Raw genomic sequence first — 27,473 nt, forward strand, 5'->3', positions numbered from 1 at the left:
GCCTTGGGGTACATGGAGAGAGTCAAGGAAATTTAGAATCAGGAGTAAGGGAAGAAATCTCATCGGAAATGTGGGAAGACGTATGAGGGGATGTAAAGAAAATTTCAATCTGCGATAAGGCACAAGTGATGCAATTGAAGATCCTCCCCAGGGCCCAAATGGAGCCAGAGAGATTAGCAAAGTTGAAGAAAGTGTCTTCCCCGAAATGACCCAAATGTAAAAACAGTATTGACATCCTTACACATTGCTTTTGGTCCTGTTACAAGATCCGCGGATCCTGGGGGGCCATAGTGGATGAGCTGGAGACAATCCTGGGAATGGAAGTTTGGGAGGATCTGGTGTCGCTCCTTTTGGGACGACCGAAACTTCCCTCTTTGGGTGAGCATGGGAGGAGGTGATTCAACATTCGTACACATTGTGAGAGGAAGGACATCCTAATGAAATGAATATCAGCAAAGCCTCCAGGTCTTGCAGGGTGGCACAGACTTGTGATGGAGCATGTCCCACAAGATTACCTGACAGTATGGGGCACCACGGAATGGAGCAATTTTATAAGACATGGCGGCCCTTTCTAATTTACATCAACATGGATCTGTCGGCAGTACTGATTAGGACCGTTATATAGGCACGAGGGCTGTATGTGGTGGTCCGGGGACCCCCGGGGAGTTGGTGGGTGGGGGAAGGGGGGGGGGTGGTCTTGTAAATACGGGTATAATCACTGTTGCTCCTGTGGACAGGGTGCGGAAAATGGAGTCATGTAATATAGTACAATGTAGAGCAATTTAATTTTAGTGGATTGTAATTAAGATTAGATTACATACAGTGTGGAAACAGGCCCTTCGGCCCAACAAGTCCACACCAACCCACCGAAGCGTAACCCACCCATTCCCGTACATTTACCCCTTTACCTAACACTAGGGGCAATTTTAGCATGGCCAATTCACCTGACGTGCACATCTTTGGACTGTGGGAGGAAACCGGAGCACCCGGAGGAAACCCACGCAGACACGGGGAGAACGTGCAAACTCCACACAGTCAGTCGCCTGAGGCGGGAATTGAACCCGGGTCTCTGGCGCTGTGAGGCAGCAGTGCTAACCACTGTGCCACCGTGCTGCCCACCACATTAAATGTAATGTTAGTTTATTTAATTTGAGTTTGTGCTGATTTGGTTTTAGTTAAGCAAATATGAGACAACTGTATCTTGAACAACAGCCGGCGGTTTATTGACATTACTGTATTATAATATAATATTTTTCAATAAATATTTACTAAAAAAAGAGGAACATTAGGGAAAATTAACAGATAGAAGCAGCATGCAACAGAAATGATCAGGAGTGGTGAGAAAGGAGGGAGAAAGAGAGATTCCTGTAGTATGGAGAGAGAGAGAGAGAGAGCGAGAGTGAGAGAGAGCAAGAGAGAGTGAGTTCTGAAGGAGACAGAAAGAGAGAGAGAAAGTTCTGAAGAAGTTCTGAATCAGTGCAAGTGATCTCAAAAGCTGCTCAAAGTTTGCAACATTTTCCTGAAAACGAATATCACAAATACAGTCCATTTACATGAATAAAAATCAATTGTCCTTTCTGAAATAATTTAGATTAGATTACGATTTAGATTACATTACAGTGTGGAAACAGACCCTTCCGGCCCAACAAGTCCACACCGCCCCGCCGAAGCGCAACCCACCCATACTCCTACATTTACACCTTACCTAACACTACGGGCAATTTAGCATGGCCAATTCACCTGACCTGCACATCTTTGGACTGTGGGAGGAAACCGGAGCACCCGGAGGAAACCCACGCAGACACGGGGAGAACGTGCAAACTCCACACAGTCAGTCACCTGAGGCAGGAATTGAACCTGGGTCTCTGGCGCTGTGAGGCAGCAGTGCTAAACACTGAGCCACCGTGTCGCCCATTTAAAACCAAAAAATAAAATCAAGACTTATCATAATGAAGTAAGTGCAAGTATTTAAAATCCTCAATACCTCTGCCTTCCACTTCAGTCATGCAGATATAGTCCTCCTCACTCAGAGGGAGTATTCAGTGTCTGATATCAGCCATTGTTGCAACTCTCAGAGCTAACATACACCAAACACATATCATTGCACCACGAGATATACTTTTTAAAAAGGTAAATGTAGGTGTAAATACAAAAACAAAATTGAATGTGCAAACTTTGAATTCAAGTCTATGCTACAGTTTGGATAAATAAATGGGTTTGGGTTGTATATAAATAGGTAGGGAGAAAGATTGGCACTTCTGGTATCCACATCCTGCCAGTCGGCTGACGCCAGTAAGGTTCAATATCCCAAACCAGCTACTTATTGAGGAAATTCTATGCCAGATGTCAAAACTCAATCAGAGAGAGGAGTTCAGAGGCCGAGGTGGATTCTCTTCTGCTCGGGGCATGAGGTTTGGTTTCCTTCTGGAGTCCACAAGTTGGCCGATGGCATGGCCTGTGTTAGGGTAACATGAGTTTTAACTGTTGCCCGTGAATCTGATTCAGTACATTTATTGTGTCTTTTATCAGAGCTTCAAAAATATCATCTGCCAACTGCATCTTCACACAAAGCTCATCCTGATCATAATTCACCCATTGGGCTTCCTCCTCATAAAGCTCTTGAACCTGCCAGAAAAACAGAGGGGGTGTTATTGTTTTTATATCAAGATTTATTTGTTACAGCTCTTTCCTTTCGTACCAAGCAGTGTTTGCCCTGAAATCACTCAGACTTCAGGCCTCCCACTTTCCTTGTGTCCAGGATCACACAAGTGGCCATTCCCACACAGCAGTGGAGCTTGGACAGGAGTTCTGGAGGGCTCACTGTGAGATCAATGGAGAGTCACTAGTTATTCTTGTACAAAACAATACCAAGGCTGGGAAGGTTAAGGACTGGCTACATAAATTAGGTCTGACCTGAATATTTCCAGCATTTTTTACTTTTATTTGATAAACGAGGCCTGCGTTCTCTTGAGTATTGATGACTAGGGGATGGATCGATAGAAGTGACTGAGATGATTAAACGATTTGACAGTGAAGGAAGTGAGAAACTAATTCCTTTAGCGAGGCATGCCAGAAATAGAGCATGCAGGAAAATAAGACTTAGGTTGGTTAGGGGGTGATGTGAAGAAGCCTTTTGTCACACAAACAATACTAAAATAATCGGGTTCCCTCTGGCCTTAAAAACTATTGTGACTGTTACAGCATTTCAATACGAGCGTTAAGAGATATTTGTAAGGTCAAGTAACAGTTAGGAGCAATTAGGAAATCAATATACAGAACTAAGATACAAATCAGCTATGATTAGGAGTACGAGAACAGACTGAAGGGTGCTGCTGGCTTAATCCTGTTCCTACCTGGTTTTGAATTTGATTCCAACGTCACAAATCCTCAAACCAGTGAGATTAATCACCAATGTTGCCAGTAACACAATAAACGAGTGGAGATGTTTTACTCAGCACGCACAACCAGAAAGGAATACCCACCACAAGGAAAGAGCTGGTGAGTGTAACTGAATTACACGTTGTAACTTTAGGCTGGCCCTCTGCCCTGGTGTAGCTGTGGCCTGACGGTATCTCTACTTGAGCTGATGCAGAGCAGAGACTTTCAACCCTTGCCTAATGGACACACACTGTCAGCTGAAAGTGTTTGATCCAAAGAGGGAAAAAAAGCAATGATTTGATTTTTTTGGCATATCAAGCACCCAATTTTTTAAAACTTCAGTGCTGGGATGCATGTTGCCCCCCCATTTCTCCACAGAAAGATATTTTTCTTGAAGTGCTGCAGCCTACGCGTTGAAGGTATTCCCACAGCACTACAAACTCAGGGATTCCAGGAGATTAAACATGTAAACATAAAAGGAAAGGTGATATCTGACCAAGTCAAGGTGGTGGTGTGGCCTGAAGATAACGGTGTTCTTACAGACCTGTTAAGCTCATCAATCTGCTGACACATGTTGTGCTGTGACACACCAACACATGGGAACGACTGGAAAGGTCTGCAAAAACTGTCTTCTAATTTTTCTATACTTTTGATTTTGGACTCAAATGGGAATAAAGCAATTTTAATACCCAAGGATTGTTCAGGGATTGCTGGCACTTCACAGTAGCAAGTTCTTTGACATGCACTAAGTGCTACTCACACAGTTCAAGCAGTATTAGATGGCTTTCATACAAGCTGCAGCCAAGGGCTGTGTTCAACGGGAGCTTCAGTCAATAGTAAGTAGCTAATTAGTCACTAGGCCACAGACAAATATCCTTTGGACAAAAACGGAGATTGACTCCCAGGTAACTGATCAGCTGGGGCTGTATACAAATGAATTGAGAAATCACCAGATCTCCACAAGTTAAGGATCTGTCTCTGCAGTAAAAAGCCTGAAGAAAACCAGCTTCTTTTCCCTTCAGCACTTGCTGTAATCTGTGGCTATTAATTAATAAGTTACAGACTTGTACACGTGTGAACTAGTCACCCTGTGCCTTCTGAAAACCAATGGAAGAATCTGGAGAAGGAAGATCAAGGAACAGCATTCTGATTAGCACAAGGATTATCTCAGGAAAAGCCATCAATAGGTAACATTGGAAGTACGTTCCCAGTCTTTCCCTTTATGCAAAACACCCAGTGCACTTTGTCCCTGTCTTTCTGTCTGTGTATGTGTAATGAGGAATGCATGTGGGAGGGGTTGTTAGTTTTAGTTAGTAGTTATATGCCAGTGGTTGGTAATTATTTGCATTTTTTTGTAACAAACTGTAACTCTTGTTAAGCAAAGAACCCGGACCTGTACTTACTGTAAAACTGGGTCGAAAAGACAGGTAAGTCTATTCCTGACACAATATGTAGACAGGCCAACAAGAGGTGAGGCCATACTGGATTTGGTTCTGGGTAACGAACCAGGCCAGGTGTTAGAATTAGAGGTAGGTGAGCACTTTGGGGATAGTGACCATAATTCGGTGATTTTTACACTCGTGATGGAGAGGGATAAGTGTGTACTACAGGGCAAGAATTATAGCTGGGGTAAGGGAAATTATGATGCGGTGAGGCATGACTTAGGATGTGTGGCTTGGAAAAGTAGACTCCAAGGCAAGAGTGTAAATGATATGTGGAACTTGTTCAAGGGGCAACTATTGAGTGTCCTTGATAATTATGTACCTGTCAGGCAGGTAGGAAAGGGTCGTGCGAGGGAGCCGTGGTTTAATAAGGAATTGGAATCCCTTGTTAAATGGAAGAGGGCGGCCTATCTCAAGATGAGACGTGAAGGTTCAATTGGGGCGATTGAGAGTTATAGAGTAGCCAGGAAGGACCTGAAGAGAGAGCTAAAAGCAGCAAGGAGGGGACACGAAAGGTCCTTAGTAGATAGGATTAGGGAAAACCCTAAGGCTTTCTATAGGTATGTTAGGAATAAAAGAATGACTAGGGTAGGAATAGGTCCAGTCAAGGATAGTAGGGGGAAGTTGCGTGTGGAGGCGGAAGAGATTGGGGAGACACTGAATGAATACTTTTCTTCAGTATTCACTCAGGAACAGGGCATTGTTGTCGATGAGAATACTGAGGCACAAATAAGTAGAATGGATGGCTTTGAGGTATGTAGAGAAGAGGTGTTGGAAATCCTGGAAAAGGTGAAAATAGATAAGTCCCCTGGGCCTGATGGCATTTATCCTAGGATTCTCTGGGAAGCAAGGGAGGAGATTGCAGAGCCATTGGCCTTGATTTTTATGTCCTCTTTGTCTACAGGAGTAGTCCCAGAAGACTGGAGGATAGCAAATGTGGTTCCCTTGTTCAAAAAGGGGAGTAGGGATAGCCCTAGTAACTATAGGCCGGTGAGTCTCACTTCTGTTGTGGGCAAAGTCTTAGAGAGAATTGTAAGGGATAGGATTTATGCACATCTAGATAGGAATAATGTGATCAAGGATAGTCAGCATGGTTTTGTGAAGGGCAAGTCGTGCCTCACAAACCTTATTGAATTCTTTGAAAAGGTGACGAAGGAGGTTGATGAGGGGAAAGCGGTAGATGTGGTATATATGGATTTTAGTAAGGCGTTCGATAAGGTTCCCCATGGTAGGCTACTGCAGAAAATACGGAGATATGGCATTGAGGGTGAGTTGGAGGTTTGGATTAGGAATTGGCTGGATGGAAGAAGACAGAGGGTAGTAGTTGATGGCAAAGTTTCTTCATGGAGTGCCGTCACTAGCGGTGTTCCGCAAGGATCTGTTTTGGGACCATTGCTGTTTGTCATTTTTATAAATGACCTGGAAGAGGGGTTAGAAGGTTGGGTGAGCAAGTTTGCGGATGACACGAAAGTCGGAGGAGTTGTTGACAGTGAGGAAGCATGTGGCAGGTTACAGCAGGATATAGAGAAGCTGCAGAGCTGGGCAGAAAGGTGGCAGATGGAATTCAATGTAGCTAAGTGCGAGGTGATTCACTTTGGGAAGAATAACAAAAAGATGGGGTACTGGGCTAATGGTCGGATACTTGGTAGTGTGGATGAGCAGAGGGATCTTGGTGTCTATGTACACAGATCTCTGAAAGTTGCCACCCAGGTAAATAGTGCGGTGAGGAAGGCATATGGCGTACTGGCTTTTATTGGTAGAGGAATTGAGTTCCGGAGTCCTGAGGTCATGATGCAGTTGTATAAGACTCTGGTACGGCCGCATCTGGAATATTGTGTGCAGTTTTGGTCGCCATACTATAGGAAGGATGTGGAGGCATTGGAACGGGTGCAGAGGAGGTTTACCAGGATGTTGCCTGGTATGAAAGGAAAATCGTATGAGGAAAGACTGAGGCACTTGGGGCTGTTTTCACTAGAGAAAAGAAGGTTTAGGGGTGACTTGATTGAGGTGTACAAGATGATTAGGGGGTTAGATAGGGTCGACAGTATGAACCTTTTCCCGCGTATTGAGTCGGGTATTACAAGGGGGCATAGCTTTAAATTAAGGGGGGGTAGATATAGGACTGATGTTAGGGGTAGGTTCTTCACTCAGCGAGTCGTTAGTTCATGGAATGCCCTGCCAGTAACAGTGGTGGACTCTCCCTCTTTATGGGCATTTAAGAGGGCATTGGATAGGTATATGGAGGATAGTGGGTTAGTGTAGTTTAGGTGGGCTTGGATCGGCGCAACATCGAGGGCCCAAGGGCCTGTACTGCGCTGTATTCTTCTATGTTCTATGTTCTATGTTCTAAGTGAGGAACCAAAAGAGAAAATGCTAGAAAATCTCAGCAGGTCTGGTAGCATCTGTAAGGAGAAAAAAGAGCTGACATTTCAAGTCTAACTGACTCTTTTCTCTCGTTACAGATGCTGCCAGACCCGATGAGATTTTCCAGCATTTTCTCCTTTGGTTTCCGATTCCTGCATCTCCAGTAATTTGCTTTATTAGATAAGTAAGGAATTCAATGTACTTCTGAATTTCTTTGAAACTTTTGTGGCAACTAATGAATAGCAGGTATTGAGTTTCAGCAAATTACTCCAGCGAGGGCCAAGTTTTCAATTCAGTCAGAAAGTTGAAGCATTTTCTGGACAAATGCAGGATAGCCAGACAGGTAAGCCAAAGACAGATAAAGCCTTTGTCATTTGAAATAATAGAAAATTCAGATGTACGATGAGGTGTTCATAATTGTGATGCAGTGGTACAATATAAAACTGAACAGTTCCTAAACTGAAGCACTTACCAAAATATGGTCCACCCGATCACGTTGTTTGTTGCCAAATTTCTTCAACTTCTGCCAAGCCGTCTTCTGGTGTTGCTCTTCGTTCAACCCAAATAACTTTAAAACTTCATTAGAAATGAAGATCTGTGGGTAGAAGCACAGGAGAAATGGCAGCTGTTGCACACACCCTAAATACAGACCAATCCACCCCCAATCCATTAGCCTTCCCTAAAACTACTCAATGAAGACTTTGATGCTTCGACCTTCTAATTCTTCCCCCATTCTGAATTATGTAAAATTGGATGGAACTCAAAGCATGTTCAATGAAACAAAAATCTGCGAAATGCTTTAAAACTCAATTATAATTGAAATGAATAACAGTAGTGAGATCCAAAAGCACAGACAATACTACTTTAAGGTAACATGCGATGCTCCCAAATTGAGAGAAGGTTTGACATTTTCCCTTGCCTAAGACCTTGGCTGAGAAATGATTAATTATTCACTGATTGATTTACTGCATTTCATAGTTCAGCACTTTGCCTACATCATCTTCGAAGAAACCTCTGCTTTGTCAAATTCCAAAAATGTTCTGCCTTTAATTGAATGTAGGCAGCTAACTGAAGATCAGTGCTGTGGGAAGTCTCACAATAAATATTGGGGCTGACATGGATTCATACAGCGCACCCAGCATTTCAAGAAGGTCAAATCATTCTCAATTTAACAGATGAGTGCTTCAAAGCTATATGACCTAACCACTGACCACTGCCTCACATGGCTCCAACAGGAAGATTTTGATAGGTTTCTCGGCTAACACTGTCAAAGGCAAGTAACATGCCCAGAAATATTGGTGTGTGAAACAGCTCAGACTGAAGATACATTAGAGTCGAGTTATAAAGACAAAACAAAGGAAATGAACAGTCCCAAATTTGCTCTGTGAATGAAAAGCTGATTTACACATGCCCATTCTCAGTCCCTGGCAAAGTGCAACACTTCACAAACTGTGCTCAAAGGGAAGTCAGGCTAGACAATGAGCAGCTTGATGTTGACTTTAGACCGTGGTAAAAAGTTCACATTGCAGTGTTTCAAGTCTGAGTTACTGGGAGGAGTGATCCAGTGTACACTTCAATGTCAGTGCCACAGTAAAATAGAAGTTGCATTGTTGTAATAGTAAAGAACTTGGTCTGCGTGCTGGACAATACTTTATAACCAATGCTCAAGTCACCCACCTTAACCTCAAATTGTCAAAAACAACTTGCAAACATATATAACTTTTCACACTTGTACCACGTTGTTCCCAACCTTTGAAGTATAGCCACTAATTATAATATCGTCAAAAGCTGCAACAAACTTTCACACAGCAAGTTACCACAAATTAGAGAAATGGTTCAGACTCATGTCGTAGATTGACCAGGACCATGAGGGAGAACTCCACTCCTCTTCAAAGTAGCACTAAAAATCTTTTTTAAAAAACTCTTGCCTAATCAGATAAGAACAAAGGCCACATAAACAAAAACAATTTAAGCCACGTTAAGTTGCATAAGATCTTAGAATACTTTGGTCAATTTTGGGAATCTCAACATCGTGCAAATTCTCAAGATGTTATCAGGAAAAGAGGTACAAACATGATCACAGATTGAGAAGTTCAACCTTTAAGGCTTTCTTTATCTGAAAGTTATGGAATGACCCATGACTCTAAATTCTAGATTCCAGATCAAGATTCTAGAGAGTTTTAAGAAGGTGAATAATAATCAAATCTTGTCTTATCAACCAATGGAAACAGCAATAGAAAGACTGAAACGATAGAGAAGAATTTGAAAAAAAGTACTGAGTGGCTGGAAGGGACACCTTATATTATGTAAATAGAAACAGAATCTGCAGATTCTCAGACTGGGCAAAGTTATGACAGATGGGGTTTAATGGATAACAGTATGATGATGATGAGGATGATAAATTAATAATGGGAGAGTACAAACAGTGGAGGAGAAAGGGACTTTGGATTTTTAGGGAAGGGGCAAAATGGTAAATTGAACTCAATACAGTCATCAGGATCGAGATAATGTTTTTAACATGCTCTGTTATACATATCATCAATCAGAGCTGCTGTGGAGCACTCTTCACCCATACCTTTCTTGCTTAACTAAGAAAAAATAATTTTGTTTTCAAATGCAAAATCTGGGTCTCACCTCACAATAAACTCTTCTGCTGACACTCTCGTCATCCTTCCATTTATAATTCCCAAAGTCTGGGGGTATTTGCAAATCCCCCAGATCATGGCCAAGTTCCTGCCATTTGCACAGCTCCTCAGCCACTCCATGAACCAGTGTCTAAATCTCGACAGCATCTTCAGCAAAAGCAAAGTTAATTTCCCCTTGGATTTTTCTGGTCTGACGTAGTTTCTGTTGAAGATCCACCCAATGGATGTTAACAGGTCTCGTTACAATCAAATTCAACTTGGACACTAACATTAGCGGATAAGAGATATATGCAAACCTGCATAACTCTTGGTGACACTTCTCACAACCGGTTCAACAACTTTAATCAAACCTGCTGTACCACTGACAAAGCCTCACGCAATGGACACGCTGACCACTTGGGGGCCACAGTGTCACCAAACACATCAATTCCTCAGACCTGCAGTATCACCGTACATACCGGCCGATCACACAGCAGAACTATGTGGGCAGTCAGTAACAGTGAGTATGGTTAGAACCATATTGAGGAAAAAGCCAAAATGAGAAGCTAGAGACTAAAAGCTTGCAAAAGATGTACATTTGAAGGACAGGAGAGGAATGGGATTTGGAAATGAATTCTGCCATCGGGCTACTATACATGGCCATGATTTAGGTTAACTCTGGAAGGGAAATGAAGACCACAAGAGGTTGAAGGATGATGTTAGACTAAAAGTCACAAAGAGAGACAGGGATTCATCATGAAGGGTTTTCTTAAATGTGCAAATTAGATTGGAGATGTTGAAAAATTGGGAGGCAAAGGTCAATTAAGGACAGTCTGATAATTTTCAGAATAAGCGCTCTTTCCAGATGTTTGGAAGTGCTCACATTCATGGAGTATAAGGACAGAAATCTGACCAGAAGAGGATGGAATGGTCAAGTCTCTGGGTGAGAGTTGTGGATGATGAGGCAGGTGGCATGTAACTTTACAGAGACAGGTTTATGATGAGTAAATGCTGGGTTTACTTGACGCTAGAACATGCTGCTGAGATATAAAGGGTGTGGACCAGCTGAGGATAGCAAATGAGAGGCTGGAGTGGCAAAGGGACACAGCTGGAGAGTCAGAAACAGGCAAACCTGTTGGAGTTGACTTTCCTTTGTTGTATACTTCAGTGGTGGGCAATTTTTTCTGAAAAGCTGGTGACATTCTTTCTCCAATTTAGACAGGTGCAACATGACTGAAGTTACAGACCAATGAAATCAAACTTGCACAGGCATTCAGCTCTTACTGTTCAACTTCAGAGATTCCAAAGGAAACTGACAGAACGCGATGTTAACAGACAATCTACCACACCGATGCTGACTTAACTCTGGGCTGTCAGCCTCAATTACAGTGACAATACAGTAATAAGCCAAACGAGAGGGAAAACCTCCTGTGACAGAATTCATGTCATCATCCCACTATGCAAGATGGTGGAACTTGCAAAGAAAACTAGATTCTTCCGTGTTAACAAAGTGGCCACATAGTCTTGTGTAAACAACGTCCAAGCTCTCTCACTGATTACAACTTTTGCTGCTTCTCAACTCTGCAAGTGATATACAACCACCAGCAGTGAAAGGAATTAAAATCTGAAACTTCAGCCTCCCTCGAGAGGGTGAGTGGGAAACTACACTGGGCTGTTGTGTCAAGGTACCATTGAGAAAGATGATAATTCCAACATCTGAGCTATGCTGATTAAATGGATCACGGCAGATGGTTGGAAAACGTGATTTCCTTGAATGAATGAGACAGGCAAAATAAAAGGTCAGGTTTACACCTTGCTTCTTCTGCATTAATCCAGACTGATGACATTTATACATCAATACATCACCTCACACATGCCATGACAATCAGCGATACCAAAGTGCACTTGAAAGTAGTCAGAACTACAGTAAATGCATTACTGTCTCGAAGAGAAAACAAACAAACAAGAAACAGAGGCTAACATTACCTTTCGATTTGGGAATCTTCTTCCTTGCCTCTCTCTTTCCCATGAGCTCCTTGTCCCAAGCAGCCAGAGCCTGATTTTCCAATTGCTGGATCGCAGCTTCCTCAGCATCGAGCCGCCGCTTCCACTCCAGCAGCTCCTCTGCATGCCGTCGCCGATGCATCAGCTTCTGCTCCCGTTCAGTGAGGAACCTGATGGACATGCAAGCAGGACGGGGGGGAGAGAGAAAGGAAGTGTCAGCTAGCTGCCGATATTCATTTCTAAAATCGGACATTAACCTGCAGCTCAAAATGTATAATTATTACTTTTTAAATTCAACACTGTTTGGGTTATAGTTTCACAACACAAACAAAATTCAGGGCAAGGTCTCCTTGTACACCTCACACATCCTAGAACATTGCAGCACTACTGCATGTAAATAGACTCAGAGCAGTTAATCAACACATTCAAAAGGATTTCCTCCAAGTTTGCTGATGCAATATTAGTCAAAACCATCAACATCAATGTGCAATGCTGCTCTTAAAAAAAACTTCAGTCTGACACAGATTTCCCCACCCCACTGCAATTGGTAACCAGGGATTGATACTGGGACATTAGTGAACTGTGATCTCAAAGGAAGCGAGCAAACAAAATTCTGATAGCCTGGTCCTCACAAGTTTAGATAGAGGTTTGAGACAAGTCAGATGCTAAGCCTTCTTGCATTTAGCTCAATTGCATTTCCTATTTACAGTACAGTGTTTTGCAAAGTGTAAAGAATTATGTGTCTTTTTGCCACAGTGGGGGATTTTTATCTTAATTTATCACAGTTGCTGCCTCTCGCTCCCCAAGTCAAATTATTAGCATCTGTAACAAAACAAAGAACTGCAGATGCTGAACATCTGAACCAAAGAAACAAAGTGCTGGAGAAATTTTGAGAAATGTGAGATTTTGGTTGCAAAAACAGACAGCGAGATTATCTGAATAGATTAGGAAAGGAAGAGTTACACAAAGGGTGTCTTTGTACACCAGTCACTGAGAGTAAGCATGCAGGTGCAGCAGGTGGTGAAGGCAAATGGTATGTTGGCCTTCATGGTGGGGTAGGCTAGAACCAGTGGTCATAGCCTAAAGGATATAGGTTAGGCTATTCAGAACTGAGATAAGGAGAAGTTTCTTCATACAGTGTTGAACCAACAAAAGTCTCTGCCACAAAATGTATTTCAGGACAAAACATTGAATATTTTCAAGGGTTAGATATAGTTCTTAGGGCTAAAGAGATCAAATGGTATGGGGAGAAATTGGGACTAGGGTATGGAGTTGGAGGATCAGTCATGATCATACTGAATGACAGAGCAGGCTCAAGAGGCTTATTATTATCTTGCTTTTCATGTTACTAACAGCAAAAATATACAAATACTTCTAAAACATGTTAATTGCTTATCTGGATCACAAAAGAAAAAGCTTATTCTTTTTTACAGCCTCTTTAAAGGTTTACACAAGCATAATTATTACAAAGTTCCAGTGGTATTTAATTCACCCTGGGAGAACGTGCTAGTTTATATTAGCTTTCCAATATTACAACATTCACACAACGAACATAATTCACACTTCAAATTCTGCAATATTTTTCAATGATTTCACTAATTCTGGGTGAATTTCTTTCAGAAATGTAGTACAGCCGACATGTAATCTAAACATTCACATCACATTGTATAAGACAAAGAGATCTTCAATTAAACTGGATTATCACAAAATACTATTCCATTGCTGCAAAATGACAAAACCTTTTCCTCTCTCATGATTATTTAATGAATAAATATTCAGTTAGATGCAGCGTTCTAACGAAAATACTATTTAGAACAGGAAAAGTTTATAGCATAATCTCTGCAGATTGTGTACACAGCTGCACTGTACCAAGGGGTATATTTGTGTTACTTGCTTTCATTGAAGATAGTTTCAAGGAATAAGAGTAGTGCCAATGAAACCAGCATTTGTTCTCATTCCCAATTGCCCTTCAGTGGTGGTATGCTGCCCTCTTGAAGTACACCCACAGTGCTGTCAGGATGTGTTCCAGGTTTAGTGATGTAATTCCAATTCAAAATGTTATGCAGCTTGGAAGGGATTTGGGAGGTGGTAGCATTAGTAAGGGAGCAGTAGCTACCATTGTCTTTAGATAGCACAGAACATGGGTTTGGACGGTGCTGTAAAAAGAGCCTTGGTTAGTTGCTGTAGTGCATCTCATATCTGGTACACACTGCTGCAAATGTGTGCCATTGAGGAGGAAATCAATGGGCGGAGTGTCAACCAAGTGGGCTGCTTTGTTCAGGACAATGTCAAGCATTTTCCTTGCTATTGGAGCAGTACTCATGCAAGCACATGGAAAGTATTCCATCACTCTCCCAAAAAGTGCCTCTCAGGCTTTGGTCAGTTAATCATCGCAGAACACCCAGCTGTTGAGCTGCTCTTGCAGCCAGAGTATTTATGTGGCTGATCCAGTTAAGATCCCAGGTAAGTTACCCTGCCATCAATGCCAAGCCCTTTTCTCTTGAAAACTGAACAGGAAGAAGATGGTATATTAATCCCATAACAGATCCTGTACGGTAGAAATACCAACAGTCAACTTGCAAAAACACTGATCCAAAGCAAAAAGAGGGAGGTGTGATTATCTTTTCTGTGGGAGTCCACGAAGGAGCTGCAGAAAAGTATTAAAGTAACAAACTTAATTTTGAATGCAGTTTAAAACAAAATAAAAAAGGGGAAATCAAGTAGCTCTGAAGCAAGATTAAATTCAAATTAGAAATCAATACAGAATTCCTGCCACTGCTAAACTCATCCAAAATGCTCCTGAGTTTGTCCAGTTGCTACTAAATGCAGCCCTGAGCTCTGAATATTATTTCTTATTGGTACTTTCAATTTTTAACAAAGATTTGAGATCTGACAGCACTATTAAACTGACAGGCATTTTAACAAAAGTAGCTGCATGTAGTTGGAGATACTCATGTCGACTGTGATGGTTACATGCCAATCAAGTTTTCACATCCATAAGACAACCTCATATGTTCACCAAAGACACATTTGCAGTCTTAAAGAGGCACTGCCATCTGAAAGTTCAAGCTTACATTTCAAATTTCAGATTTCTTAAAGCTCCATTTATCAAGATGAGTGGGCTGCTAGCTCTGCCAGACTATTTGCGAAAGTCCAATTCAACGTTAAACAGGGTATTGTATCCTGTTAGCATGAGCAGCTCAAGATTGTTTATGTAACTTCAACTTCTTGCTTTCACAGTAATACCCCTTTAAAAGCAGGCTCCAGATTAATTATAAAGTCTGCAGTATATTGCCAACTAGCTGCTTTCTGCATCTATGTGAAGCCACAACTAAGCCCAAGGAATGCACATTTCTCTACACAATTCCTTTCCCTTGACCCTCCACCATCCCCCACATCATCCACATGCATGTGATGAAACAGAGCATGCTCGATCAGTGAGAAGCAGAAGTTGCACAGTACCTGACCAGCTGGTTGCTGATGTACAGCTGGAATTTGGGATGTACGTTGGGAAAACAGACACTGAGAGAAGCCCAGTGATGAGATGTAAGGACAGAGAAGTAGTGGTGACAGGAGAGCAATGTTTACAACAAAAGGAGCAAAACAAGAAAAACAAAACAGCTGAGTATCATCCCAAAATTGCTTTATCTTTAGATACTCAAGAAAACATCACATTATTAAGGAGAAATTACAAATATTCCATCAAAACATTTGTAGCCAACCTCGCGACACCTCTACCTCAACACAACCCCTTCTGCTCGGATTCATTAACTTCAAATGGCAACAGAGCTCATCAAATCCAACCCCAGCTCCAAATCTCTTTCTGACTTAGATAGTGGGAGAATGTCAAGCACTGCCTTCCTAACAGCCCAACCACAGCTTACAAACCCTTGTTTAATGTTGTAATTATTGCTGCCTGCACCACCAACTCTGGCAGTTCATTCCATACATGTGTGAAAAAGTTGCCCCTTAGGAAACTTTAAAATTTTTCCTTTCTTACCTATGCTCTCTAGTTTTTGACTCCACTATCCTGGGAAAAAGATCACGGATATTCACCCTATCCATGCCCCTCATGATTTTATAAACTTTTAAGGTTACCCTTCAGCCTCTCCCTATAGCTGAAACCTTCAACCCTAGCAACATCCTTGTAAATCTTTTCTGAATCCTTTCAAGTTTCACAACACAACAGCACTGAATGCATTATTCCAAAAGTGGCCTCCTGTACAATCATAAAAGGACATGCCAACTCTTATACTCAATGCACTGACCAATAAAGGCAAGCACACCAAACGGTTTCTTCACAACCTTGTCTGACTGAAACTCCGTCTTCAAGGAACTAGGAACCTGCACCCCAAGGTCTCCTTGATCAGCAACACTGCCTAGGGCCTTCCCATTAAGTCCTACCCTGATTTGCCTTACCAAAATGCAGTACCTCACATTTATTTAAATTAATTAGATCAGAAAAAAACATCAGTAGTCTAGCACATCATCCCTATCTAATTATTTATTAAATATGCTAAACCTGAATCAAACCTTGCTTAAACAACACTTGGATACTGTGTGCAGGCTGATCATCATACTATAAATAGAAAAAGGGGAAACTGAAGTGGGTACACAGACAAGATTGACAAGGTTGGTCACAGAAATGTGTGGGTTCACATGTCAGGAAAGGGTTAACAAGCTACATCTCTTTTCTCTGAAAGAAGGCCAAACAGGGACATAATAGAGGTCTTTAAAATGTTGAGAGGGTTCAGCAGACTGGATACAGACAGAATGTTTCCTTTCACAGGGAAGAACATATCTTGAGGCCACAAAGTAGTCACCAAGAAATCCATCAGGGAGATATGGAAGTTCTGCAGAATTGGATTACAACAATGAAGACTGCACAGGGAGTGGTTGAATCAAATATCATACGGGTGTTTAAGGGGAAGATAGACAAGATTAGAGGGAGAAAGGAATAGAGGGTCAGGGTAATAGATGAACAAAGGTGACAGGAGTCTCAGGTGGAGCAGTAACACTGATGTGAACTGATTGGAACAAATCATAGAATCCCTCAGTGTGGAAACAGGCCATTTAGCCCATTGAGTCCATAATGACCCTTCGAACAGCATCCCACCCAGACTCACTCCCCTACGCTATCAGTGTAACTCTGCATTTCCCATGGCTAATTCACCTGGCCTGCATATCGCTAGGCACTATGGGCAATTTAGCATGGCCAATCCACCTAACATGTATATTTGTGGACCACGGGAGGAAACCTATGCAGACACGGGGAGAATGTGCCAACTCCACACAGTCACCTGAAGTTAGAATCAAACCCGAGTTCCTGGCACTGTGAGGCAGCAGGCTCGCCATTGAGCCATGGTACTGCCCTAGTAAGACCTGTTTACATCCTCTGTAGTGTACTCAATTGCCTTCATAGGATAAAAAAGCTTACACAATGATGTCAAGCTGATAATTCCACCAGGAAAAACAATTCCTGCAACATTTGCATGTACCTCCAGTTTCCCAACACACTCCACTGAAAGGCAAAGCAAGCTTTGCACTAGTGAAAGTTTTCACATTGCAATCCCATTCTGAGACTGTTGCACCAGGGCAATGGGTGTAAGTAAAGAAGATGAGGGTAAGAAAAAAACTCCACTACTTGGAGAGCAGTAGCAGTGAGACCATATTTATGTTTTGCTGCCCCAGTCACAGGGTCAAACATGACAATACCTCAGGGGGGATAATTAGAAGCACCATATGCAGCAAACACACTGTCTTTGAAAAACAGAGTTAAATGGACTTCATATATTTTTCTCTGCTCAGAGCCACTCTGTCTCTCTCTTTCTCACCCTCTCTATAACATCACCAGCTGACAAATGAGATGCTTAGGCTTGCCAGCCTTTCACAGCAATATGCCTTACAAGGAGCCATAAGAGATATTACTTTTCATCCATATGACTGCGCATCTTCTTCAGTTTTTGCGTGATGCTGCTGGTCTCACTGCCTGAAGTTGAAACAGAGGAGGGACTCCACGTCTCCGTATCTGTTTGTAGGGGACTGGAAGCGGGGCTCATTTTGGGAACATTCTCCACTCCTGGTTGTTCTGCATCCCGCTGCTCCTGTCGAGTTGGAACCTGAGAGATACCAAGATGGACGCATGGAAAGTTAAAAGGAAACAGCTCCAGAATTAGTAGCAGTGAAACACAGATGAGATTCAAAGACAGGTTTCTGCAACTAAGCAACATCATTTCCTTTCAGGCAGGCAGAGCGTTTCATTAGTTTTGAATTAATTGAGCTTTGAATTAATTGAACATTTTAAAAGTGAGTCTGATTTTTTTGTTTCTTGGGAACGTTTATTCAGGGAAACAGATTAAGGGAGGGAGATGTAAATCAATTATAATAGAAGTAAGTGCAAACAGATGAGTGGTTCAACAACCTAGTCCCATTCCTATGCACATGATCAAGTGCAAAAATGTTTTGACAGCTTTGTAGGATATGCTGATAACAGGTCGGAACCAGATTGCAGGGAGCGAAAGAACAGAAGCACAGATACATTGGGCTGAAAGCTCCATTTCTTGTGTTGTCACTTCTACAGAATGCAGAACAAAACACGATATCGATGAATACAAAGGATGGTATTCTCGGCAGCAGCAGGTATTCCTGCATATACAGCTTTAGGTTGCAGAGATTTGGCCTCGACACAAGGGAACATGTGAACATGTTATCAACTTAATAAAAGTACCGAGGCTTAAGTTGATGTTTCTCAGTGGCAGACAAACCATTCTTACATCTTTTCTGTAAAATATTAAAAGTTTTATTTATATTGTAATGATAATATAGAACAGAAACCTGGCTGATAGCAAGTTTGGATTGAAAGTGATCACCCATCATTCATGCTGCTGAGTAAGTAATTCCTTACTTTAATAGTAACCTTGCATTGAACAGTTCAGGAGTTTGCAAATGGTGGGATACTAACCAACTTGCTCTCCCCAGCGGATTTGAGTCTCTCCTGAATTTTGGTGGTGGTTTGGAGCATATGTTGAACCTCCTCCTGCTGTTTCAGAATCAGCTGCCTCGCCCTGTGAGCAGCCTTGTTGGCTTCTTGAAGATGCCTGATTCCAGCCTGTGATGAAATTGTATACAATGTATTACCATGTTAGAGACCAACCAAACCCGTCTTTACGTCGTCAATAAATTTATTTTGACGACAGAGTACAGACAAAAATGAAGTCAGGGCACACAACTCCATAACCCATTAAGTTCTAAGTTGCACAGTTTCCAAGTGGCACTGTGCAACGTTTACAACTTATAATGCTTGTTCTTGATGAAAACTTTGTGGGTTTTTTCAACAAAATGTATTGTCAACACGAACTCAGACAGTCAAGTACTCCAGATGGAAAATTATCATGAAAGAGTTACTCACGTTCTTTTTCAACAGCTGATGCCTTACTTTGAGTGAGCATTTCTGATTTTATTTCAGGAGGTTGCTTCCAGGTCTGTGGTGAGTTAACCTGAGTTCTCAAACCTGAAAACTGTCCTCAGCAGCCAAGTACTTTGCAGAAGAGAAAGATGATGAACAGGCAGATTTCCGCTTTCGAGAATTACGTATTAGCTCTTGCTGCTGGGCAAGTTGGAAAGTGTGCCTGGGTTGAGTGAATACAGAATCTGGCAAATCTGTAGTGGGTCCAACAGCAATAACATAACATTCCAATTCTGCGTGACACTGCCTGACACTGCGTGATTGGCAAAACCTATGCCAACAAAAATCAGCAACTTGTTGAGACCATCACTATATTTTTCTCAGTTTTGGTTTGGAACTGTGAGCTGAAGTTGAGAATTGCACTTTGAAAAGCAACTTGTTTTAAAACAAAAAAAGGGGAGAACAAAGATAGATGTCTGCTGGCCTGGGAAGACGATGCAGATTAATTACTGGTCTAAGAACACTCCAGATATTTCAGCACCAGGGTGCTGCTGTGCTCAGAGACAATTTGGATGTTAAGTTGAACAATCTAGGAAGGAGTGCTAACAGCGAATGTTGAAAAGAGGCGGAAAACAAAGTGAATTGGCTCTGACTGGGTTTTGGGCAGGAGGCAGGTTTGGTTTGGACTTCTTCTGGACTGGCTGTTCTTGGTTGCTCTCTTTAGTTATTTTCCAGTGATTGATTTGTTGAAAGTTCTGAGAAACAATTCTCAGACTGTAAAAAAATAAGTTAAATCTCTAGAAATCTGCGGAAGCCAAGTTGTGGGCAAAGTTTTGGAAAGGGTTACATGAGATAGGATTTATAATAATCTAGAAAGGAATAATTTGATTAGGGATAATCAACACTGTTTTCTGAAGGGTAGGTCATGCTTCACAAACCTTACTGAGTTCTTTGAGAAGGTGACCAAACAGGTGGATAAGGGTTGATGTGGTGTATATGAATTTCAGTAAAGTGTTTGCTAAGGTTCCCCAAGGTGGGCTATTGCACAAAAGACAGAGGCATGTGACTGCGGGTGATTTAGCGGTTTGGATCAGAAATTGGCTAGCTGTCAGATGACAGACTTGGTGGTTGATGGGAAATGTTCATCCTGGAGTTCAGTTACCAGAGGTGTACTGCAAGGATCAGTTTTGGGACCACTGCTGCTTCTCATTTTTATAAATCTCCTAGATGAGGGCATAGAAGGATGCGTTAGTAAATTTGTGGATGACATTAAAGTCGGTGGAGTGCAGAAGGATAGCACGAGGGGACGTAGCTGTAAATTGAGGGGTGATGGAGGACAGATGTCAGATGTAGATTCTTTACTCAGTGTGGTAGGGCTGTGGAACACACTGCCTGCAATAGTAGTGGACTCACCAACTTTAAGGGCATTTAAATGGTCATTGGATAAACATATGGATGATAATGGAATAGAGTAGGTTAGATGGGCTTTAGTTTGGTTTCACAGGTTGGCGTGACATCGAGGGCTAAAGGGCCTGTACTGCACTGTAATGTTCCATGGAAGTAGGGTAAATGTTCAAAGCAGATTGAGCTTACATTGTACATATTAATTTTGTTTCCTTGTAATTCATCTGCATTCTGTTAAAGTTGCATGTTTTTGTTTAAGTTCTAACCTTGTTGTCCAAGATCTGTTATTGCTAAAGTCAAGGTCAGAACAATTGAGCAATTTTGAGCGTTAGTTAATATCTCAATTTCACTGTGTTCCACCTTATGGTAGTGACGTAATTTGGCTTGGCTTGCAATCTCTGTCTCAAACTTCAAATGTACAATTCATGAAGAAAACAGGACAAAGTGAAAACCATAAAGATGGCTTTAGGACAAAGTCAGATGCAACAAAGAGACAGGACAATGTTTTAACCAGGATCATGGCAGCAGCTCACCAGCTTTTCCAACGCAATTAGGAATCCAAACTAAGTGATCTCCTAATCAGCAATACCATGCCTTGTAAGCAGTTTTTAAAAAAAGTACAAGGGCAAGGGGAAAGCAAGGGTGAAAAGTAAAACATTTAAATGGCAATAAATGATGCATCCTTTCAATTAATGTCATAAGTTAAAGACAAATCAAGGGCACTTGACAACCAGCGAGAGCTGGAATCTGTTCATTTGTATGTGTGAGAGCTCATCCATTGCAATAACAGCGGGGGGGGGGATCAACAAATTCAAAATACAACAAGCAGCATTAAAAGTATTGTGGCCTCATTGAACAATCATTCTTCTCAAGGTTTGATTAATAATTCTCCTCTTAATGTGCATTATTGAGGATAATCATAGCATAGCATTGCCAGTAGGAGAATTGCATTCAGAAACACCATGGTATGGAAATCTGTCCCTAGGCCGAGCATATACATTACATTCAGCAGCATTTGTTGTTGGCATTTCAAGGAAAAACGATATCACCATTAAAAAAAGGTTTGCAACCATCGGAACCTTGGAGAAATATGCTCATTCATGAAGTATTAGTGGATAGCCCGACATTTTCCCTGGCATTCAGTGGGTCATACCTGTTCCTGCTGCAACCTGAGCAGAAGCCCACGTTGTCTCCTACGGATGGATGGCATCTTATCATCTTCTCCCTTGTCTCGAAGGCGTCTGGTTAGAGAACATGGCAAAGTCACATGAACATAGAACATAGAACATTACAGCACACTACAGGCTCTTTGGCCCTCCATGTTGCACCGACCTGCAGAACCAATCTGAAGCCTATCTGGGCGGCACGGTGGCACAGTGGTTAGCACTGCTGCCTCACAGCGCCAGAGACTCGGGTTCAATTCCCGCCTCAGGCGACTGACTATGTGGAGTTTGCACGTTCTCCCCGTGTCTGCGTGGGTTTCCTCCGGGTGCTCCGGTTTCCTCCCACAGTCCAAAGGTATGCAGGTCAGGTGAATTGGCCATGCTAAATTGCCCGTAGTGTTAGGTAAGGGGTACATGTAGGAGTATGGGTGGGTTGCGCTTCAGCAGGGCGGTGTGGACTTGTTGGGCCGAAGGGCCTGTTTCCACACTGTAAGTAATCTAATCTAATCTAATCTATCCTACAAGATTACATTATCATCCATATGTTTATCCAATGACCATTTAATTGCCTTTTAAAGTTGATGAGTCCATCAATGTTGCAGGCAGTGCGTTCCACACCCCTACCACTCTGACTACAGAAATTACCTCTAAAATCTGTCCTATATCTATCACCCCCGCAATTTAAAGCTATGGCCCCTTGTGCTAGCCATCACCATCTGGGGAAAAAGGCTCTCTCTGTCCACCATATCTAACCCTCTGATTATCTTATAATTCTCAATTAAATCACCTCTCAACCTTCTTCTCTCTCATGAAAACTGTCGTAAGTCCCTCAGCCTTTCCTCATAAGACCTTCCCTCCATACCAGCTAACATCCTTGTAAATCTCTTCTGCACCCTTTCCAAAGCTTCCACATCCTTTCTATAATGCAGTTACCAGAACTGTACACAATACTCCAAGTGTGGCCGTACCAGAGTTTTGTACAGCTGCAAAAGACCTTGTGGTTGTGAAACTCAATCCCCCTACCAATAAAAGCTAACACACCATATGCCTTCCTAACAACCCTATCAACCTGGGTGGCAAATTTCAGAGATCTATACATGGACACCGAGATCTCTCTGCTCATCTCCACTACCAAGGATCTTACCATGAGCCCAGTACTCCTTATTCCTGTTGCTCCTTCTTAACTGAATCGCCTCACACTTTTCTGCATTAAACTTCATTTGCCACCTCTCAGCCCAGCTCTGCAGCTTATCTATATCCCTCTGTAACCTGCAACACCCTTCAGCACTATACACAACTCCACTGACCTTCGTTTCATCTACAAATCTACTCACTCATCCTTCTATGCCCTTATCTGGGTCATTTACAAAACTGACAAACAGCAGTGCACCCAAAACAGATCCTTGCGGTACATTACTCGTGATCCAAACAGCTAAATCACCCTCAATCTCATGCCTCTGTATTTTGTGCAATAGCCTACAATGGGAAATTTATCAAATGCCTGGCTGAAATCCCATATACACCACATCAATTGCTTTACCCTCATCTATCTGTTTGGTCACTTTCTCAAAGGAACTCAATAAGGTTTGTAAGACACGACCTACCCTTCACAAAACTGTGTTGACTATCCCTAATCAATTTATTCCTTTCTAGATGATTATAAATCCTATCTCTTTGAAACTTTTCCAACATTTTACCCACAACTGAATAAGGTTTACTCATCTATAATACTAGGGTTGTTTGTATTTCCCTTCTTGAAAAGGGGGACGACATTTGTTATCCTCCAGTCTTCTGGCACTATTCCTGTAGACAATGACAACATAAAGACCAAAGCTCAAGGTTCTGCAATCTCCTCCCTGGCTTCCCAGAGAATCCTCGGATTAATCCCATCCAGCCCAGGCGATTTATCTGTTTTCACACTTTCCCGAATAGCTAACACCTCCTTGTTAAAATCAATCCCGTCTAGTCTAGTAGCCTGCATCGCAGTATTCTCCTTGACAACACTGTCTTTTTCCAGTGTGAATACTAAAAAAAATATCCATTTAGTGCTTCCCCACCTCCTCGGACTCCATGCACAACTTCCCACAACTATCCTTGATTGGCCCTGATCTTTCTCGTCATTCTTCTCTTCCTGATATACTTATGGAAAGCTTTATGGTTTTCCTTAATCCTATCTGCCAGTGATTTCTCATGTCCCCTCCTGGCTATTCTTAGTTCTCTCCTTAGGTCTATCCTTGCTAACTTGTAACTCTCAAGTGCCATAACTGAACTTCACATCTCATCGTAACATAAGTCCTTTCTTCGTCTTGACAAGAGATTCAATTTCTTTAGTAAACCACGGCTCCCAACACATGGTATAATAATGCTCGAATTTACAGACAAACTTGGATAAATCTGCCCAAGTAGATCACACAGTTTCACCACTGCTGAATTAGCAACTAAACCAGAAAGAGAATGATCAGGGTTTAAGATTTTGTTAAACAGCAAATTCTTCTTAATATTTTATAACTTTAATGCCCTCCATGCTCGTCATACTCGATGTGGAGAAAATTTATCTCCACAAGATATTGTTTATGCTCTCAAAATTAAAAAGGGTATTTTAAAAGTTACTCTGGAAATAAAAGGTTGGTGTCAGTAAAAGTGTCCACAAAGATGTTGAGCAGCCATAAAAACCCAACTAATTCATGCAGTGACTTTGAAGAAGGAAATCTTCTGCCCACAGCTAGTATGGCATATGTGACTACAGTGTTACGGCAGCATGGATGGCATGCACACCATACCTACCAAGCATTGACCATCTCTTGCAATCCTTTTGATATGAAGTGGTATTATCATCACTGCTTCCCTCACAATTCACATTAGAGTTACCCTCGACCTGAAACTGAACCTGATCAGCTAAACAATACTGTGTCAACAAACCAGGTCAGAAGCTGAAAATTCTTCACTAAGTAACTTACTTCCTGTCTCCCCAGTACATGCCCAAGAAACAACTCCAAATAGGACGTAGCAACCTGCTTGATCAGCATCATATTCACCAATCTATACATTCACGCCCTTCACCAATAAACAGTGAGAGCTATGTGCACTATATGATGCACTGCAGGAACTCACTCAATTCTTTTAACAGCATCTTCAAAGCCTGCAATGTCTACCACCTAAAATGACACAGACAGTAGATAACATGGTAACACCATTACTTGTAAATTCCTCTCCAAGCCATACAACATCCTGACTTAGCAATATACCATTCCTTCACTGCTATCGGATCAAAATCCCAGGTATTCCTTTCCTGTCAGCATTGTGGTTGTACCTGTAGCAGGTGAACTGCAGATGTTTGAGGAAATGGCTCACTATCACCTTCCCAAGTGCAATGAAGGATGGACAACAATACTAACAATACTGGCCTTACCAGCAGCGAAGAAATCCATTGAAATAATTTGTTTAAAATCCTGACCCGTGGATTAGGACAACAGTCTTGCATCAATCTATTCCAGAGCCCTGAACTCCAAACCTAACAGCACTTGCGAGTTGATATGTTTATATTGACCAAGCAGACTGCAGTGGCTCAAGGCAGCTCACCACCATGACCATTTCGAGAATGAGGGATAGTAAATAAATACCAGCATTACCGGAAACATCCCAAATTCAAAGAACAAACTTAAAAATTTGAAAAAAAAAATCAAAATTGCCTTTATTCTACTCAATCCAAATAGTGATAAGGGGAAAGATGATGTGAATACCTAGCTTCTGCACAACAGCCTCACTGCAATGAGAAAAGACACCAGCTTTCTCCCTTATCCGGAAAGGATTACTAGAAGTATCTGCACATTCTTACATTGCATTTTTGAAAGGCTATTCAGCTTAACATCACTGCATAGGTCAGCTACTCACTTTTTCTGGTGCTCCAACCAGGCCAGCTCTGCTTTGGTCTTCTCCTTCAAGGCTTGTTCTCTCAGCTTGAGGAGTGACACCTGGTGCTGTGCACGCATCTCCTCCCCCTCCATGTATTGTCGCACCATCGCCATGGTGAATTGAGAGAAACTGTCTTGTCCGCCAGAGAAGGGCAGGCTCAAATCATGCTGAATAGCGAAAGACAGGAGAACAAACAGTACAGAGTGAGGTGATCTGCTTCCCCTGACCCAAGCAAAACTTGCCCCATAATCCACGAAAACTCAGGACTGAGTGCAGACAACAACAACAATTAAAAGGAGTTGGAGTATCATCAGACATGCCAATCATGCTGCATCACAAGTGATCCCATCAAACTATCCCAATATTTATCAGGATGAGTAAATGCGGACTGTCTCATTTCATCATCTGTAAAACATATTAAGACTGGCAAAGTCCCTCATACTGATAATTTTATGGTCAGGACTCCAGTTACTAATTTGCTGCCAGGTTCTGATAAATAACCAAAAACAGAATAGGAGTTGCACATACAGAGAATAAGGGTTTCATGGTTACATCAACATTAACCAGGAGGTGGCTATTTAGCTTCTTGAGCCTATTCCACCATTCACCCAAATCATGGTAATCTTCAACATCATGACAAATCCCTGTCTTTATCCCATAATCCTTCAGCATTTTGGTTAAAAATCTACCAATCACAGATTTAAAGTTTGTAACTGATTTCAAATCAATCACTGTTTGTGGAAGTGAGTTTCAAACTTCATCCATTTCCATGTGCAAAAGTGTTCCACAATATCAATGTTCTGACTCCACCATTTTGTCTATTTAATCTCTCTTCTTAAATTAAGCCTCAGAACCCAAGTATCACTACAGTAAGTCTACATTGCACTTCCACTAAGAGTGATACTCTTCTTAAGCCATGGTGCCCAGCCCTGATGGCTTAGTCTGACCAGGTTTTGAACTGCTGAAGCATGACTTCTAATCCTTTGATTTTGAGTCTTCTTTGGACATAAATGTCAACATTCCACTGGCCCCTTGATCACATTTCTGAGCCTGTTTGTGACATTTTCATGAACTGTATACAGCTGGATCACACCCTTCAAGTTTCTTTAAACTCCACTGTCTCTCAATTTTCACAATCAAGAAATATCCTAGTTTGATCCAACCTCTCACTTGCTGACACAAACTTTTTCATTTATTTAAACTATCAAGATTGCTTTCTGATTTTATGCTTCCATCTACCTACACTCGAGATTGCCTCTAATCTGCAGAGTGGCCCCAAATTTTGAATGTGGTTTTCCTTTCATTGTGAATACTGAATAGTTAGGGCTCCAACATAGATCCATGCAAGATATCACTAACCATATCCTTCCAATTAGAATATCTCTTATTATCTGCACAAATGTCTCTTGTTCAAATCAAATTCCTCTGCAAGCACCACTTGTCTTTTGCATCTTGTTACCACCTTTAATGGACAGTAGAAAGTTGTAAATTCAGTCAAATTTAGCTTGTGTTTACCTGACTAGGTGAGCAAGGAATCCCCGTAAATATTAATCTCTGTCTTCACTGCATGGTAACTCGATCACAAAGATTAACAATGTAAAAGATTAATTCCTCTTCAAGATTTATAAACTGTGGGCACATTGTTAGCGAGTGGTACTTATCATTTAAAAAAACAGCCCTTGCCCAACACTTGCCTTACACTCATTGCCCCAGCTGCTCCTCATCCTCTACATCTGAATCTCATGGCAAGATACCTAGAACATGGAAAGTAGCAACT

General features: G+C 41.8%; 1 pseudogene; it reads right to left on the bottom strand.

The window, feature by feature from the left end:
- Positions 1-2,460: 2,460 nt before the first annotated feature.
- Positions 2,461-27,473, bottom strand: part of LOC122552870 (uncharacterized) — a 1,138,103-nt pseudogene continuing 1,113,090 nt past the window's right edge.

This window comes from Chiloscyllium plagiosum, unplaced genomic scaffold (assembly GCF_037043375.1).
Source record: "Chiloscyllium plagiosum isolate Xiang-an unplaced genomic scaffold, Cpla_swu_hap1 HiC_scaffold_9, whole genome shotgun sequence".
Classification (NCBI taxonomy): Eukaryota; Metazoa; Chordata; class Chondrichthyes; order Orectolobiformes; family Hemiscylliidae; genus Chiloscyllium; species Chiloscyllium plagiosum.